We start from the raw sequence: 15157 nt of genomic DNA on the forward strand, positions 1-15157 counted from the left end.
TTCTTTACAAACTTTGCAAAGTGAATTGTTTCTTCTGTTTAAAAAAAATATTATATTTCCACAAGCAATATGCCCAAATGTATCATCAAACAATTTCCTCCTCAACTGGTGGAAGAGTATGCAACAGTTAATGGGGTTTTTATAATAACAAAACTACAGTATCTGCCACATAGTCACCGAAGAGGGATAAACCATGTTAATTCCTACATCAACCTCGTTAATACCTATTCTGTGACGTAGTGTTTGTTAACCATTACACTGGCGATTAATGCATGAAGATGTGGTTTCTTTGTATTATTAATTAAATCCCAGACAATTTTACTCAGAAACATGCACAAATATCTACAGTAGTCCATAAGTTAATTTAATAATATCATATGCAAGTGTACATGCATGTAATGTAATGACAGAATCTTACTCAGCAAAGTCATCATAACAGCTTCCAAAAAGTGAATATGCAAGTTTCTCTCTTTCACTATTGATGTTAAAAGATTGGTCAAGCGGTTCTTCCCTGGTTATACAGCGTGCAAACTGAAAATAAAAAATATTTTGACAGGCAAGTGAACTTTATATACAGTTAAATTTAAGCATTTGTGTTAACACATTATCTGGTAATATGTCCTAAAATTACCTACATGATGATGGATACTAACCAAACAAACCAGAACACCACAGTTATGGTTATCCTGCTGCACAAAGTGTCTAGGCTCTATACACTCCCAATCCTTGCTCTTCCAACCAGTTTTGATATCCACCACAGTGCTAAAAAAATTAGGAAATAAATATGTCCAGGTTTGTCCTTTGCATTGCACGATGAAAGAAAAAAACTACAAGTCTTTGCTGCTCCAAACAGTATTATATATGAGTGTAGTCTAATCATCTTTGGGATGTGGACCAGTGCACAACACAAATTTTTTCATACCTTATGTTGTCAATGAGTTGCTTTAACGCTGAATTGTTTGTAAATGTTATTGATTGCTGCTGCTGATGATGATGTAAAGGATCAAGATATAATCGAAGTGACTTTTTGCAATCGATCACCTGTAAATCATAACAACATTATCCATACAATATTAACTAGCTGCATAAAGATGATCAAAATATAGTAAATGAATGTTTCATAATACCAACAGTGTCCAGTGGTTTGAAGTGATGTTCATGGGGATAAACATTTTCTCTATGCCACTAAAACTTTCTCCAAACCATAGTCTGCGGGTGCTCGACTGCCTTTGAATAAGTTCACAAAGGGTGGTATCTGCATAGAACGTTTCTGGATTGCATGGATATGCGTAATTTCCACAAAAATGCTTCTATCACCTATATACAATGCGATTTAATTACCATTGGTACTGTACAAGTGTACATAGATTACCTATGGATATCATATAACTTAATCTTGTCGAACATGCATGCAATTTTTTATAAATCACTCTGTGAACTTGCTATTTGGAAATTTAATATAACTTTAAAAAAGTAACTACCTTATCTTTAAGCCAACCAGGAGCAATTTTTGTGTACAACTGACTTTATTTCCTTCAACATGATGCTATAGCCAGGGGGGAGTAATGTGCACATGTCTGATATGTTTAGTTTCACGGGTCCAAATTCCAGTACTGTGTTCTGAGACCCATTCTTGCATGCGTAAATAATTCTTTCGTATGGCGAGAGGTATTTTGTTGTGGACGAGCTGTCATTTAATGACTTGACCATGTCTTCAATTTCCATTGGCAAATCACAGCTGAAAAGAAACTGTATTTAATATGCTCATTCCATAAACTCTGTATTGGCTAAATCTCTTTATGTGCTTTTCTCATTCTATATCTGAGATAACGCAGGGCTAAACGTTAAAGATTAAATTAATTGTTAAAGAATCTTATTCTCAATTTTGGGTTCAGGTATTCTGTAATCTGAGCAATAACTGAGTATAACGATATAGATACAAGCATTACAGAGACTTAAAAATGATAGTATATGCACCTGTTTTCGAGTAATGGTTTTGTGTCAGGATCGGATAACTCTTCATTGGGTGGGTCCAGAGTAAGATCAATGAATGGGTGCTCTTGTACAAGTAATTCCTGTAAAAGAAGATCAATCAAATTTGTTGTAACAGCGATATAAATGGTTGTTTTCTGTATTGTAGGTGGGGAAGAGTCATTTAATTTTTTAAAAAAAATTTTCACCTTATCTTCATTTGTGTTGATATTTGTTGGTGAAACGATCTTCTTCCGTTTTTTCCTAAGAGACAACTTCTTATGAAATACTTTATGGTAATCTGTTGATGTAATTTTCAATTTCTTCTTTTCAGGGCTACTTCTAAGAAAAAGTCCATCTACCTTTGGACAAGTTGAGCGAAGTGCCACTTGTAGATTGTCAGCAATGTTTATCGCGTCTCGAAGCATCTTCGCATCTTCTACCAAAAACGAGATATTCTTCAGTCCAAAGAGCTTATCTTGAAACTGTCTCTTGAGTGTCGCAAGAGTGCCGGGTTCTACTGGTGAGGCGAAATTGTTTGCAGACAAAGACTGATTGCTTCCAAGTGCTTGCAAGTCCGGTGGTGATCCCTCTGGAGTTACGTCCGGAGTTTCAGGTGGATCTACTGTTTTCTTTATGGAAGTTGGTGGATTGATTAGCAAACCGTCAGTATCTAGTGTAATAAAGACGCTTTCTCGATAGGCCAAAGGCAAGCTCGAAAATTGCCACTTGGAAAAGAAATTAAAGATCGCAAAGAAATGCTTGCATGGAAAAGTGGATTGCCTCCAAGATTCGCATGTGCAGCTCGGAAATGAGAATTTAACCAGGTAGCTCAGTTTCTTGTTTGAACTTTTGACCAGAAACTTCCCTTGTTGATCGTTTAAACAAGTAATGTCCTTTTCCTGGATCTCCTGGGCAGCGAATTTATTTTTAAGACAACGTTTAACGAAGTTTGGTGGACCGTGGACGGTTTTGCAGGTAGTCAGGAACAATCGCGTTGTACTTTCGGTATGAACCGCTCAAACGTAAGTTAGCACTTAGGTAGGTTTGATATGAATCTGGCAGGAAAGAACATACAATCATGACGACGATGCCGTAGAGTGATTTGTCAATGGATCTGGGTAGGTAGTCGTACTTGAATAGCCTGTTCATAGACTCGACTCCGTTATTGGTATTGACGATGTTTAATGCTTGTGATTTTCGAAAGGCGTGACACCAGCGAAAATGACAAGCGATCCACGTTTTTTCCACATAACTTCTCACATTTCCCTTTGTTTTATAGAGCATTGATTGGCGAAGCTTGGATAACTCGTCGTTATACTGCGCCTCTGTTGCAACTCTGCCAATTGTTGTCATTGATTTCTGGAGAAACTCTTGCTCACTCTGATCAAGCCCGTTTTTCCACAATCTGACCCAACGCTGGATTGCCTGCTGACGGCTGATATATGCAATAACACCAGGAAAGCACGTTTCGATCGCCCCAATTTCAGCGGCAGAAAAATCCACCATAAAGTATTTTGGACTCCAGTCCCGGTTCCATCCTCGCAAGATCCCCAAGGCTTCGGATATGGAAATTTCGTCCTCGTGTTGACACATAAACTCAGCAACTACTTTGTAGCCAACGTTGGTGTTTACGCACAAGAAGAACAACGGCATGGCATATTTCGTGGTTTTGTACGTCGCGTCAAGTAGGACAAGATCGCTTCCATATTTCAGAAGAAGTTTTCGTTGCCACTCTTCTTGATGAACAAAAAGAAAATTATCGCTGTCGTTAGTGGGCACGCTGGCACCAAAATAGTTCGGTTCGCCCTCTTGGGTTCGCAGGAAGAATCTTGTACTTGGCGAAGACTTTTTTAAATCAGTTATCTTTCGAAGAAGAGACTCTTGGTCATCGTTGCAGTATTTTCCAGCGGCAATAGCTTTTAAAATATGATTTCGTAAGTCCTTGGAACTCGGATAGTATCTGCGATTTGTTTTCCTTGGCCACGTGTGTTTCGGAGCACCAGAAAAATGCTCTTTTTCCACGAATTCGTCCAGACATCGTTTAACCTCCTTTGCACCAGTGACATTTTTCTTTGCGAGATCATAGATTCGTTCGATGATTCTTTTGTCAATTACTTGGTTTACCGACGAACTTTCTCCAACTGGATGCCCTGAATGCTCCTTGCTTAAAGGGATTTTCAAGTAGTGTCGTGTAGATGTCTTTAACGCCTCATTTGAACCCAGTTTTTTTTAAGCTCTTCTAGCGTTTTCTCTTTGGCCATTCGGATGCTGTTAGGAGTAGGCAAATCATTTGGTAATTCAAAGTCGTCGAATACTTCAATATGCCGTAGTTGTACAGCAGCCGAACAATTTAGTTTTCGCGTTCCTTGTAATTTTATTCGACGATTCCTTCCGTAGTTGTGCTCGTGTACAGGCTTTGGCTTCCAACTACCTCGCATCCTATATATAGACTTTGGTAATGAAAAAAAAATAATTGTGTAAAAAATAATTGTAAAAAAATGCGTTGTACCTTTTCAGAACCATGTAAACAGTGTCTGATCTCTGCTCCAACGATCACAAAAGGATTACCAAAAATCGAAACAGGTACATTTCCGCGCTTGTGCTCGAAAATTGGAGACGCTAGGAAAATCATTGGATAAGCAATCAGTACGATAAAATGCACAACGATGATACTGCATTTTTTTCGAAGTACAAGCCATAATATACATTAATAATGGCAATAATATAGTGAGTGTATAACTTAATTTAAGAAAATGTCATTTTACCTGTTTCAGAATATCTTTTATGCCCCTTCGGTCTGAAATGTGATTCTGTCGTCACGAAACATGTCGAGCTCAACGCCAAATACTGTTCGATAACTTCCTCGTAATTCTCTCCGTTAACATAACCATAACAGTAAGATCCTTCTATTCGAAAATCTTGTAAAATCGTTTTCAAAAAGTCTACTTTCTTTTCCACAATACTATCAATACCGACACTTTCCATGTTTTAATATCAGAACCGATTTGCTTTGGCGAAGTATTTAAATTTCGGCGCCATATTTAAATATTTCCCGCAATTTCGAAATTCGTTCGGCTGACCAAATGTAATGATGTCCCGAAAGTGATTGCAATACGAACATGCTACGATTATTTACGAAGAAATAACGAGTTTGTGTGAACAACCGCATACCAAATGCATTGATGTCACCCTGACTCACCCACAAAGAACGCCCGTGAGGTAGTCAACCCCTACGAACCTCAGCCTTTGAGTTCGGATTTTACTTTAGTTCAACAAAAACTTTATAACATAGGAGTTCTATGGTCGGTACGACAATATAATAGTGATGAATAACATCAGTTTGTGTACGTTTTATCCGATGTGTGTTATTGTGTACCCTGGGTACTATAGTCAGACAGCTCAAAATTTACATCTGTTGTGGAAACAACTTTCACAAGCAATGTTTGATGAAATATACACTGACTTAAGACGATTGTTTACTTAAAGTGGGACGACGATCGAAACACTTGAATGATCAAACTGAATGCTAAGTCAATAAACTGTTCTAAGGAAAACTGACCTTATTGCATGTGACTGATGTGAGTAACTCTAATAATATACTGAGTGATTGAGACTCACTACTTCTAATGAAAAAGCAATAACATGCAAAACATGAACTAAATATGGTCTGGTAAAACTTTGTTTATAAAATCTTCTCAACGAGGTCCATAGGTTAATTAAATGTTGAGAAACTTTGTTTACCGTGTATTGAATATGTTAATATTTCATATTTCCCTGGGTTAACCAAAGTGAGTTAACATTTACTCCGCTATTCACTTCTCAGTTCCAGGTTTGAAAGGCAAATCCTATTTCCTGTTGAAGCGCGGATTTAATTGCGCCTAAATCGTTATGTCGCTTGTGAGACATAATTATATAAGAAAGTGTTTTGACGTTTTCAACAAAAAAGTTTAGTCAAAGTTCAACGGCTTTCTTCGTATTCTTACATTTAAAACGTTTTGTACTTTATAGTGAACTTATCTCTGGGTTAGCAGCAGTCTGATACTGAATAAACAACAGTAGACATTCTAAGTAATCTGTTCATTTTCAACAATAATATTTGTAGAATACCTTGGTATATGACGCTGTTATGTCGGTTACAGTTGACCAGCCCCAGAAGATGAAAAAGAATGGTAAAGGTCAGAGAATGCGACATTGTAAATCTTTGTTTTACAGTCAATCCTCTTGTCGTAGTGTAGCAAATGTTTCCCAAAAGTGGTACGACTACAATTATTCAAGTTGACTTAATCTAAACAAATTAAGATAATATAATGAATAATGCAGATCACTTTGGCTCGTTAATCACCGACGAAAGAAGTCATGCTTGGATGAGAAAACATTAATGACTGTGTTAATCTATACACGTAATTCTATCGCGGGAACCAAATCGTAGTAGAACTGTTTTTTAAAATATTTTTTTAGTTTAAAGGAACAATCCATCGCAAAGAGAGTCAAACAACTTAAACCACATTTAATTGGCATTATTTCTTACAGACTAGATGTAGAGGAAACCGGCTAAGTTTAATTCTCTTTAATTTTTTTTATACAGAGAGTTTCATTATATGATTTATACATCTTGAAAAGCTGTTTCAAAGAAATACTTCAGTTAACGTTTATACTTACCAAATATTTTCAACACTGCAGTTAACAAATCACTGATGGAATCTGAGACCTGATATATTTAAGATGTAACTGTGATGTAGAAAAGAATACTCGTCTTCGTTAAATACATATAATAAAGTATATTGTATATTTAAGCACCAAGGGCTACCAAGAACAGGAAATTGCGAGAAAGTGGACATATCCTTGTGACTTCCGATTCCTAAATATCAGAAAATGTAACAGCGTTTTCGCAAATCACACAACTGCTTTGAGATATATATTGGCTACATATTCCCAAACTGTTAAACAAGGTTTAAACAAGGCTGCTGAACAGGGGCGTAGGAACGGGCGGGGGGGGGTCGACAGAGCCCAGAGGACCGGAGGGCACAAGAGATAAAAATTTCTATGTTGAAAAATGCATTTTTAGAGAAGTTAATGTGGCTGTAAATACCATTTTAAAATCGTGCCCGTTTTGTTTCCTGCGTGTGCCCACTTACAGGTGCCCAAATCTTTCTGTAGAGCATAAATATAAACCACACTAGTGGTGTCCTTGCAACTTTGGCGATCAAACTGTCCCTATACATATTGTAATATAGGAAACATGATACACGTAATATGCACAATGAACAATGCACAATGGGTTATTGAAAAGGGATATCATGTAGCGATATAGCACAGTATGATTAAGCACAAAACAGTTAGTTGATACAGGAACACGAGAAGAGCACATCTCAAGCACCGAAGCACGAATAAAGAGTTATAAAAATATGTGTGTGTTCTGTGAGTATTTGTAAAGAGCTGTCCCCCCAAACGACCCGACCATCCCGGACGTTAGAAGAGCCTAAACGAAGCCACACAAAAAGGGTCGTTTTACATTGGTGGAGATTGCGGGCGGATGCGCCGATAATCTGGTGAAGCCTGAAGCAAACCGAGGGAAGTGGTCGGAATCGAAGCGCTGGCGATACACTGACAAGACAACCAACCGCCGTGGCAAGTGGCGCACTCGACGCGTTCGACGCAAATTATTCTTTGGCAGAGGTACGACAATTTGCTCGTTTTTATTCGCGTGTTTGCTTGAAAAGACAAAGAACCACATGTCGTGTCAGTCCAAACTTTCTGCCTCTCATATGTTTCCAATTCGTTGCTAAAACAGTGTTTATGTGTTGTATTTAAACGTTTATGTCGTGCGTTCATGTGTTTTGTTGTGTTTCGTATTGCGTCTAGTTGTAGACAAACCGATTGCGCTTTTTAAAACCGAAATTATAAAATTTTTTCATTGTGTCTCATCCGGACCGACCCATCACCCGTAGTCGCAGTCGTGTTGCTGTCGAACTTGAGTTTAATTGTTCGTTGGGGAATTCGGTCAATCAGTCAGACATGACTTCGCCTGAGGTTGCGGAAAAGTTATCCGACTTGCTAACGGCCATTGAGAAATCGGTAAGGTCAACTGAGGCTAACCAACGAACACTAACTGAAACAAACGACTTAGGCATTCGACACCACACCGACCTTGTCAAATTACAGCAGCAGCAACAAGCCCAACTGGCAACCTTAATTTCGCAAAATTCCCTGCAAGTAGGATCAGCATTGCATCCGAAACCTTTTTGCGGGAGAACCACAGATGATATATTGTCATTTGTGAGCCACTTTGAGCGATTTTCAACGTTCTGTGGGTGGAACGATGAACAAAAGTTACGAGCCATACCGCTTTATCTCCAGGGCAATGCAAGTTCGTGGTACTCCAGTTTGCCCGAAATGTTTAAGTCGTACCAGGATCTAGTAAAAGCTCTAAAGGACCAATTTAGCAATCCTGCATCTGTCTGGCTTTGGCGACAACAATTAGCCGCTCGAAAAAGCCGACACAGAGGCTTTAGCTGATTATGCTTCCGACATAAGGCGCTTATGTAAACGCTTAGATCTAACCGACGGGGAAGCGATGCACCACTTCATCCAAGGTCTACACCCCAACTATAAAAGCCATGTAATTTTAGGACAGCCAAAAAGTTTAGCAGAAGCTGAAAACTTGGCCAATCTAAAGGAGGCTGTGTCGATCAACACTCCAAATGTTGCTCAGCAAAAACTGGAAGTACAACTCCAGTCAGTTGCGAAAAGCTTAGAAGCCCTAGCCATTGCCCAGCAAAATAAGACAACACCGAATGTGGCCGCATATAGCATGTACCCAAGGCAAACCACTCCTGGTCGACAGGATAATATCAACAACATAGGCAACATGAATCATTACGAGCAACAACACAGGCAACACGCATCAGACGTAGGTCTGCTATATAATGCAAATGACATAGCCAAACCAGTTCAGGATGAAGTACGGCGTCAAACACGGTTTTCAGCACACACAAATAGGCCATCAAATACAGGCGTACCTTCGTCACGCAACCGTCGCACTACAGATGGGATACCCATATGTAATAAATGCAACAAGGTGGGCCACATTGCGCGCAACTGTAGAAGTGCGGAGGAACAATTCCCTTCCATGCCACGCCGATTTCCCCCTAGGCAGCCGCCCAGTGTAAATTTACGCCCTGATGCACCGCCATTCGCCGCCCAACAAAGAGCCGGCAACCCATTTCGCCAGCAGGCGGGAAACTAATTGCGGCTTCTCTATACCGGGACGATAGGGAGGCGAAGTATTTAGAAAAGATTAATGAAATTAAATGTCTTGTAACGGATCACCATGATGATAATAACTTTTTTCGTGAAACTAATGATATTCAGGTTGCAACTTTCATTAATTTAGGAATAGAAGAAAATAAGCATGCCGAAACCCCAAGCCCCACAGTACATAAGAAAAATATAGGAACCATACACCCTGATCTTGGGGATATTGATTTTAGTTTATACGCAGACGAAACTGATAGTGTTTTGCAAGGAAAATCTTCAAGCTAGCCAATCGATACTAGAGTGTGATACATTGACGAAAGGTAATGCAGAAAATTCGAAAGTGACCGAGTCACAGTATGTAAATGTACCACAGCATGTTGATATTGATGTTAGACAATCATTTTTTTCTGAGCATCGTACCATAGATGTACCAGTTTGCGATGACCTAGTAGACTTATCCCCATATGAAGACAAAGGAAATGAAATACAAGATCGCGACATTTTTTTTAATCCGGATCTGGAAGGACTAGTATTTCCCGTTTCTAACAGAAGTGACAATTATACTGACAAGCCTGTTCCTGAATCCCCTGTTGCATGCTCTATCGCCGTCCCTTTTGAGATACGTAATAATTGCCCTTTTGTATCTGGAAAAGTTTGTGATCTTTCGGTGTCATTTTTATGCGATACCGGCGCTGCTATTACCGCTCTAAGCTCCGCATTATTTGAACGACTGCCTAGCCTTACGAAACATCCGCCTAGTTCATTAATGCCGCAGTCTATTCGAACAGCTACCGGTGAAAGTGTTCCAATTACTGGTTTAGCGTTGGTACAATTTCAAGTTGGTAAATACAAGTACCCTTATATACCTACATTGTCGATAAATTGGCTTACGATGCAATAATCGGTGCCGACTTCTTAACCCACCATCAAGCTGTTATCAACTTCGACACTCGCGAATTGCAGTTCCACCTCCCACGGACACACCACCGCCTTTGTCCTATACCTGATTTCTCATGTTCGGTCCATGCAGTTATGACATGTATACTGCCACCATTTTCGGAATCGGTCATTCCGGCAAACCTGCACGATTCGGCTCAAAACTTTTCAACCTCCAGTGTAGTTGGTCTTGTTGAGTCCAACTCTCGGCTGATCGAACGCTACAGCCTGTGTGGCGCTGCAGCACTAGTCCAAGTGTCAGCGGATAAAACAGTCCCATTCCGGGTCATCAACCCTACTTCCCAGCCTGTAACTATTTACCGTCGAACCAACCTAGGTACATTTAGCTCATCCGAACAACCGCCAGTTGTATCCATTATCGATCGAAACACCGAACCCAGTGTACAGGGATCGTCTAATTTCCGGTCAGCGTTCCAACCCTTCATCGACCTTAGCCACACCGATCTTACAGGGGAGCAACGAACTAAATTAAATCAACTATTGCATGAAAATCGTGACGTGTTTGCAGTCACCGACGATGAGTTAGGTCACACCTCCCTTGTCCAACACCACATCGACACAGGTAATGCTCAACCTATCCGGCAACAACCATACCGTGTTTCACCAACAGTGCGTAATTGTATTGATGAACATGTAGAGAAAATGCTCGATCAAGGCATAATACAACCTTCGGTTAGCCCTTGGGCTGCACCCGTGGTGCTCGTTAAAAAAAAAAGACGGCAGTGAACGATTTTGTGTGGACTATCGCAAATTAAATAGCGTTACGCGACGGGATTCGCATCCAATTCCTCACGTCCAGGATACCCTAGACTGCCTGCACGGTACTTGTTACTTCTCTTGCATGGATCTTCGTTCGGGATATTGGCAAGTTGAAGTTGATGACGAGTCTAAACCGAAAACAGCTTTCGCTACTCATAGTGGTTTGTTCGAATTCCGGAAAATGCCGTTTGGTTTAGCAAATGCCCCCTCTACATTTCAACGTTTAATGCATGCGATTCTCCGTGGTCTTCATTATCAAATTTGCCTTGTGTATTTAGATGACATAATAATTTTTTCGCGAACATTTGAGGACCATCTGACCAATTTAAGCGATGTGTTTAGCAGACTTCGAAGGGCGAACATTAGACTTAAACCCAGCAAGTGTTTTTTTGCGTGTTCTAGTGTGGAGTACCTTGGACACGTCGTGTCACGCGACGGAATTACACCTGATCCAAATAAGATTCGCGCTGTTAAAGAGTTTCCCGTCCCACGTAGCACACGCGACGTGCGCAGCTTTTTGGGGTTAGCGAATTATTACAGGCGATTCATAAAGAATTTTGCAACAATAGCCTCACCGTTGAATCAACTTACCCATAAGAATGTTCGTTTTGATTGGACTGCCGCTTGTGATCACGCATTTCATGAATTAAAATCATCGCTTATTTCGGCACCTATTTTAGCCTATCCGGATTTTTCGTTACCTTTCGAATTACATACCGACGCATCTTCCACGGGCGTTGGTTACGCTCTTTGCCAAACCCAAGCTGGTTTGAACCGTGCCATAGCATACGGTGGTCGTGACCTGAATGCTGCCGAGCGCAACTATAGTACCACCGAGCGAGAAGCGTTAGCCATCGTTGAAGCCATCAAGAAATTCCGCAATTACCTTTACGATCGCAAGTTTACCATCTACACCGATCATCATGCCCTCCGTTGGCTAATGTCTATTAAAGATCCCAATGGTCGACTTGCGCGTTGGGCTTTGCTCATTCAACAATACGACTTCACCATAGTCTATAAAGCCGGCAAGCTCAACTCGGATGCTGATGCACTATCAAGGCGATCCTACGCTACGATTGCAACACTCAGTGCATACGACTTCGCCGGGGTGCCCATCGATCAGATTCGAAAACTCCAACACGATGACGCTGAACTCGCCGATCTTATTGCCTATCTCGAGACCAGCGAATTACCAACGAATCAAAACCGCGCGCGTTCCTTTCTATTACAAGGCGACAAATTTTACCTGGATGAAAACGGCTTACTCTTTCGTCTCTGGACGCCCGGAAAACGTAGAAGGCATGACATTTGTTCACAGTTAGTCATTCCGGAGGCACTAAAACACGAAATTTTGATCTGGGCCCATGACGATATTACCGCTGGTCACCTTGGAACTCAAAAGACATATGGGAAGATCTGTACACGATACTATTGGCGTAACATGTATCGGGATATCGAGCGATGGTGTAAGAGTTGTGTAGATTGTGCTATGAAGAAGTCACCTCGCAACCGGCACAAAGCCCCTCTCCTACCAATCCCCGTCGAAAACGCATTTGATCGCGTTGCCGTAGATTGTTTAGGACCTTTCCCTGTCTCTAATGCTGGAAATTCGATATGTTGTCGTATTCACAGAGTATTTGACTCGGTGGCCTGAAGCTTTCGCAGTACCGAACATAGATGCTCATACCATCGCATCACTTCTGATCAACAACATTCTCGCGCGTCATGGTGCACCACGTACCCTCCTGTCAGACCGCGGCACTAATTTCCTTTCTGCTTTGGTCCGTGCGGTATGCGACCTCCTCAATACAAAGAAGGTAAACACGACAGCTTATCATCCCCAAACGGATGGCATTGTGGAACGTTTCAACCATACCCTTTGTCAATCAATTTCCATGTATGTAAGCCAGGACCAAAAAGATTGGGATTCACACATACCAGCAGTTCTGTTTGGTTACCGCGTTAGCCCTCACGATACAACCGGCGAGAGTCCGTTTTATCTACTGTATGGCCGCGAACCTAGACTCCCTGTCGATGTCAGTCTTCTCCCACCATGCAACAAGTCAAACTCCGTCAACGAACATCGGGCGCGTATTGTACAAACTTTGGAAGAAGCTCACGCCATAGCCCGCGAAAATATTCAACGCGCCCAGCAAAACATGAAAGAAGTCTATGATCGTTCGGCGCGTGAACCAAAGTTCATTATTGGTGATCGAGTCTGGGTATATACCCCGAAAACGAAAAAGGGCCTCTCACGAAAACTCATGCATCACTGGCATGGGCCATTTCGGATCGTAGAAAAGTGTTCGCCTGTCCATTTCAAACTAAGAACGTGCGACAATCGTCTTGTCTCGGTAACTGTACACGCAAACCGCATGAAACCCTTCCATGATCCCGATGTCCGCCCACTGAACGCTCCTAGCAACGATGTGTCCGCCGAGCTTCCTATACCTGCGGATGAACTGCCTGAGGATAGTTTTGCCCAACCTAGTGCCATAGTACAACCTCAGCCGCGACTGACAATGTATACAAGATCGAGAAAATTGTAAGACAACGCACGCGTAAGGGTAAGAAACAATACCTGGTAAAATGGGAAGGGTATAGCCCAAAACATAACTCTTGGGTAGACGAACATGACATTGTACATACCGATACGAACGAAACAGACTCGCTGAATGATGGATAACTCAATATGCTCTAGTATGTTGGTTGACTGCATGTTCACGCGATTTCCGGCGAAAACTTCATTTCTCATGTTGCTGTTTGCCGTTTTCCCCAGCGAATGATTAAGTTCAATAGATCAACTCCTTCCCTCTGGGCACGTTATAATTGGGTTTTGAAGCACGATGGGGTCAGTCTTGTTTGTACTTTGTACCTAATGTCCTACATGCACACACAATACATAAATAGGCTTTGTGATGTACATGCATGTTATTTATGTTGATTGTTTCTGTATGTTTTGTTGTTGTCCGTTCCATGACACGACTAAGTTCTTCTTTGGTTCATGTCAAAATTCGAGTGCCATTGCGAATATTTGAGTAGTTGCCTGTCCTTGCCACAAAAGACATTTGGTGAGCGAAAAAGCCTCGCAAGAGACGATGACGTCATCCCAAAAGACATGCAGCTGCCTGAGAGATCAACCAATGAACAGAACAGTGACTGATGTGACACACGAGTACAACTACCTGGACTTAAAAAGAAATCTACGTCACACCCGTGGGAACAAACTGACTCTAATAATTAATGTTAAGAGAAAAACAATCGTTATATTCATTTAGTTTATCACGAAAACCAGGAGGTTTTTCACCTAAAGGAGGGAGATATGTAATATAGGAAACATGATACACGTAATATGCACAATGAACAATGCACAATGGGTTATTGAAAAGGGATATCATGTAGCGATATAGCACAGTATGATTAAGCACAAAACAGTTAGTTGATACAGGAACACGAGAAGAGCACATCTCAAGCACCGAAGCACGAATAAAGAGTTATAAAAATATGTGTGTGTTCTGTGAGTATTTGTAAAGAGCTGTCCCCCAAACGACCCGACGATCCCGGACGTTAGAAGAGCCTAAACGAAGCCACACAAAAAGGGTCGTTTTACAATATTTTTAGCTGCTTTTTTTATTAACTAAAAGTGGCCCTGCATCATGGAAGCTGGTGCCCCCAATCTCTTGATGCTTCTTACGCTTGAACATGCTTATTTGTCGCAAACTACTGAGCTAGATTTAAGTACAATTTTTGTAGGAATTGCTCACGATCAGAAGGTGAACTCACACCGGACAGTGTTCTGGGAATTGAACCCAGAAGCCACACACGCGTTTTTATCACTATTAACGAACACGTTTTGGTTTGACCCCAGACATGGACACTGTTTTTCAAAGCCAAACGAAAAGGAGGGAAACCGGAGTGCCCGGAGAAAAACCCTCCAAAGGTAACCTGAATTTCAGGTTACCTGACCGGCGGTCCGAATTTGGTATTTTTACTAGAAATCGTCCGCAACGACAGCTCAGTTTTTGCTTATAAATAGTTGACCGTTTCACGTTCATGCGAGTCCCAGGAATTGCTATTCAATTCTTGAGCTTCGTCAATTCGATCCTGCTGGTGGTCTAACCTGCGTAGCGCGCATTTCATATCGTCTGTTGCAAAACACCAGGCTTTCAGAAATTAAATTGCGCTTTGTCCGACAATGGCAACAAAAATT

At 41.1% G+C, this 15157-nt stretch overlaps 1 pseudogene; it reads right to left on the reverse strand.

The window, feature by feature from the left end:
• Positions 1 to 1863: 1863 nt before the first annotated feature.
• LOC114542655 lies at positions 1864 to 4959 on the reverse strand (annotated as a pseudogene).
• Between the last annotated feature and the right edge of the window lie 10198 nt (positions 4960 to 15157).

Source organism: Dendronephthya gigantea, unplaced genomic scaffold (assembly GCF_004324835.1).
Source record: "Dendronephthya gigantea isolate DGI-Jeju-01 unplaced genomic scaffold, DenGig_1.0 000374F, whole genome shotgun sequence".
NCBI classification, from domain to species: Eukaryota; Metazoa; Cnidaria; class Anthozoa; order Malacalcyonacea; family Nephtheidae; genus Dendronephthya; species Dendronephthya gigantea.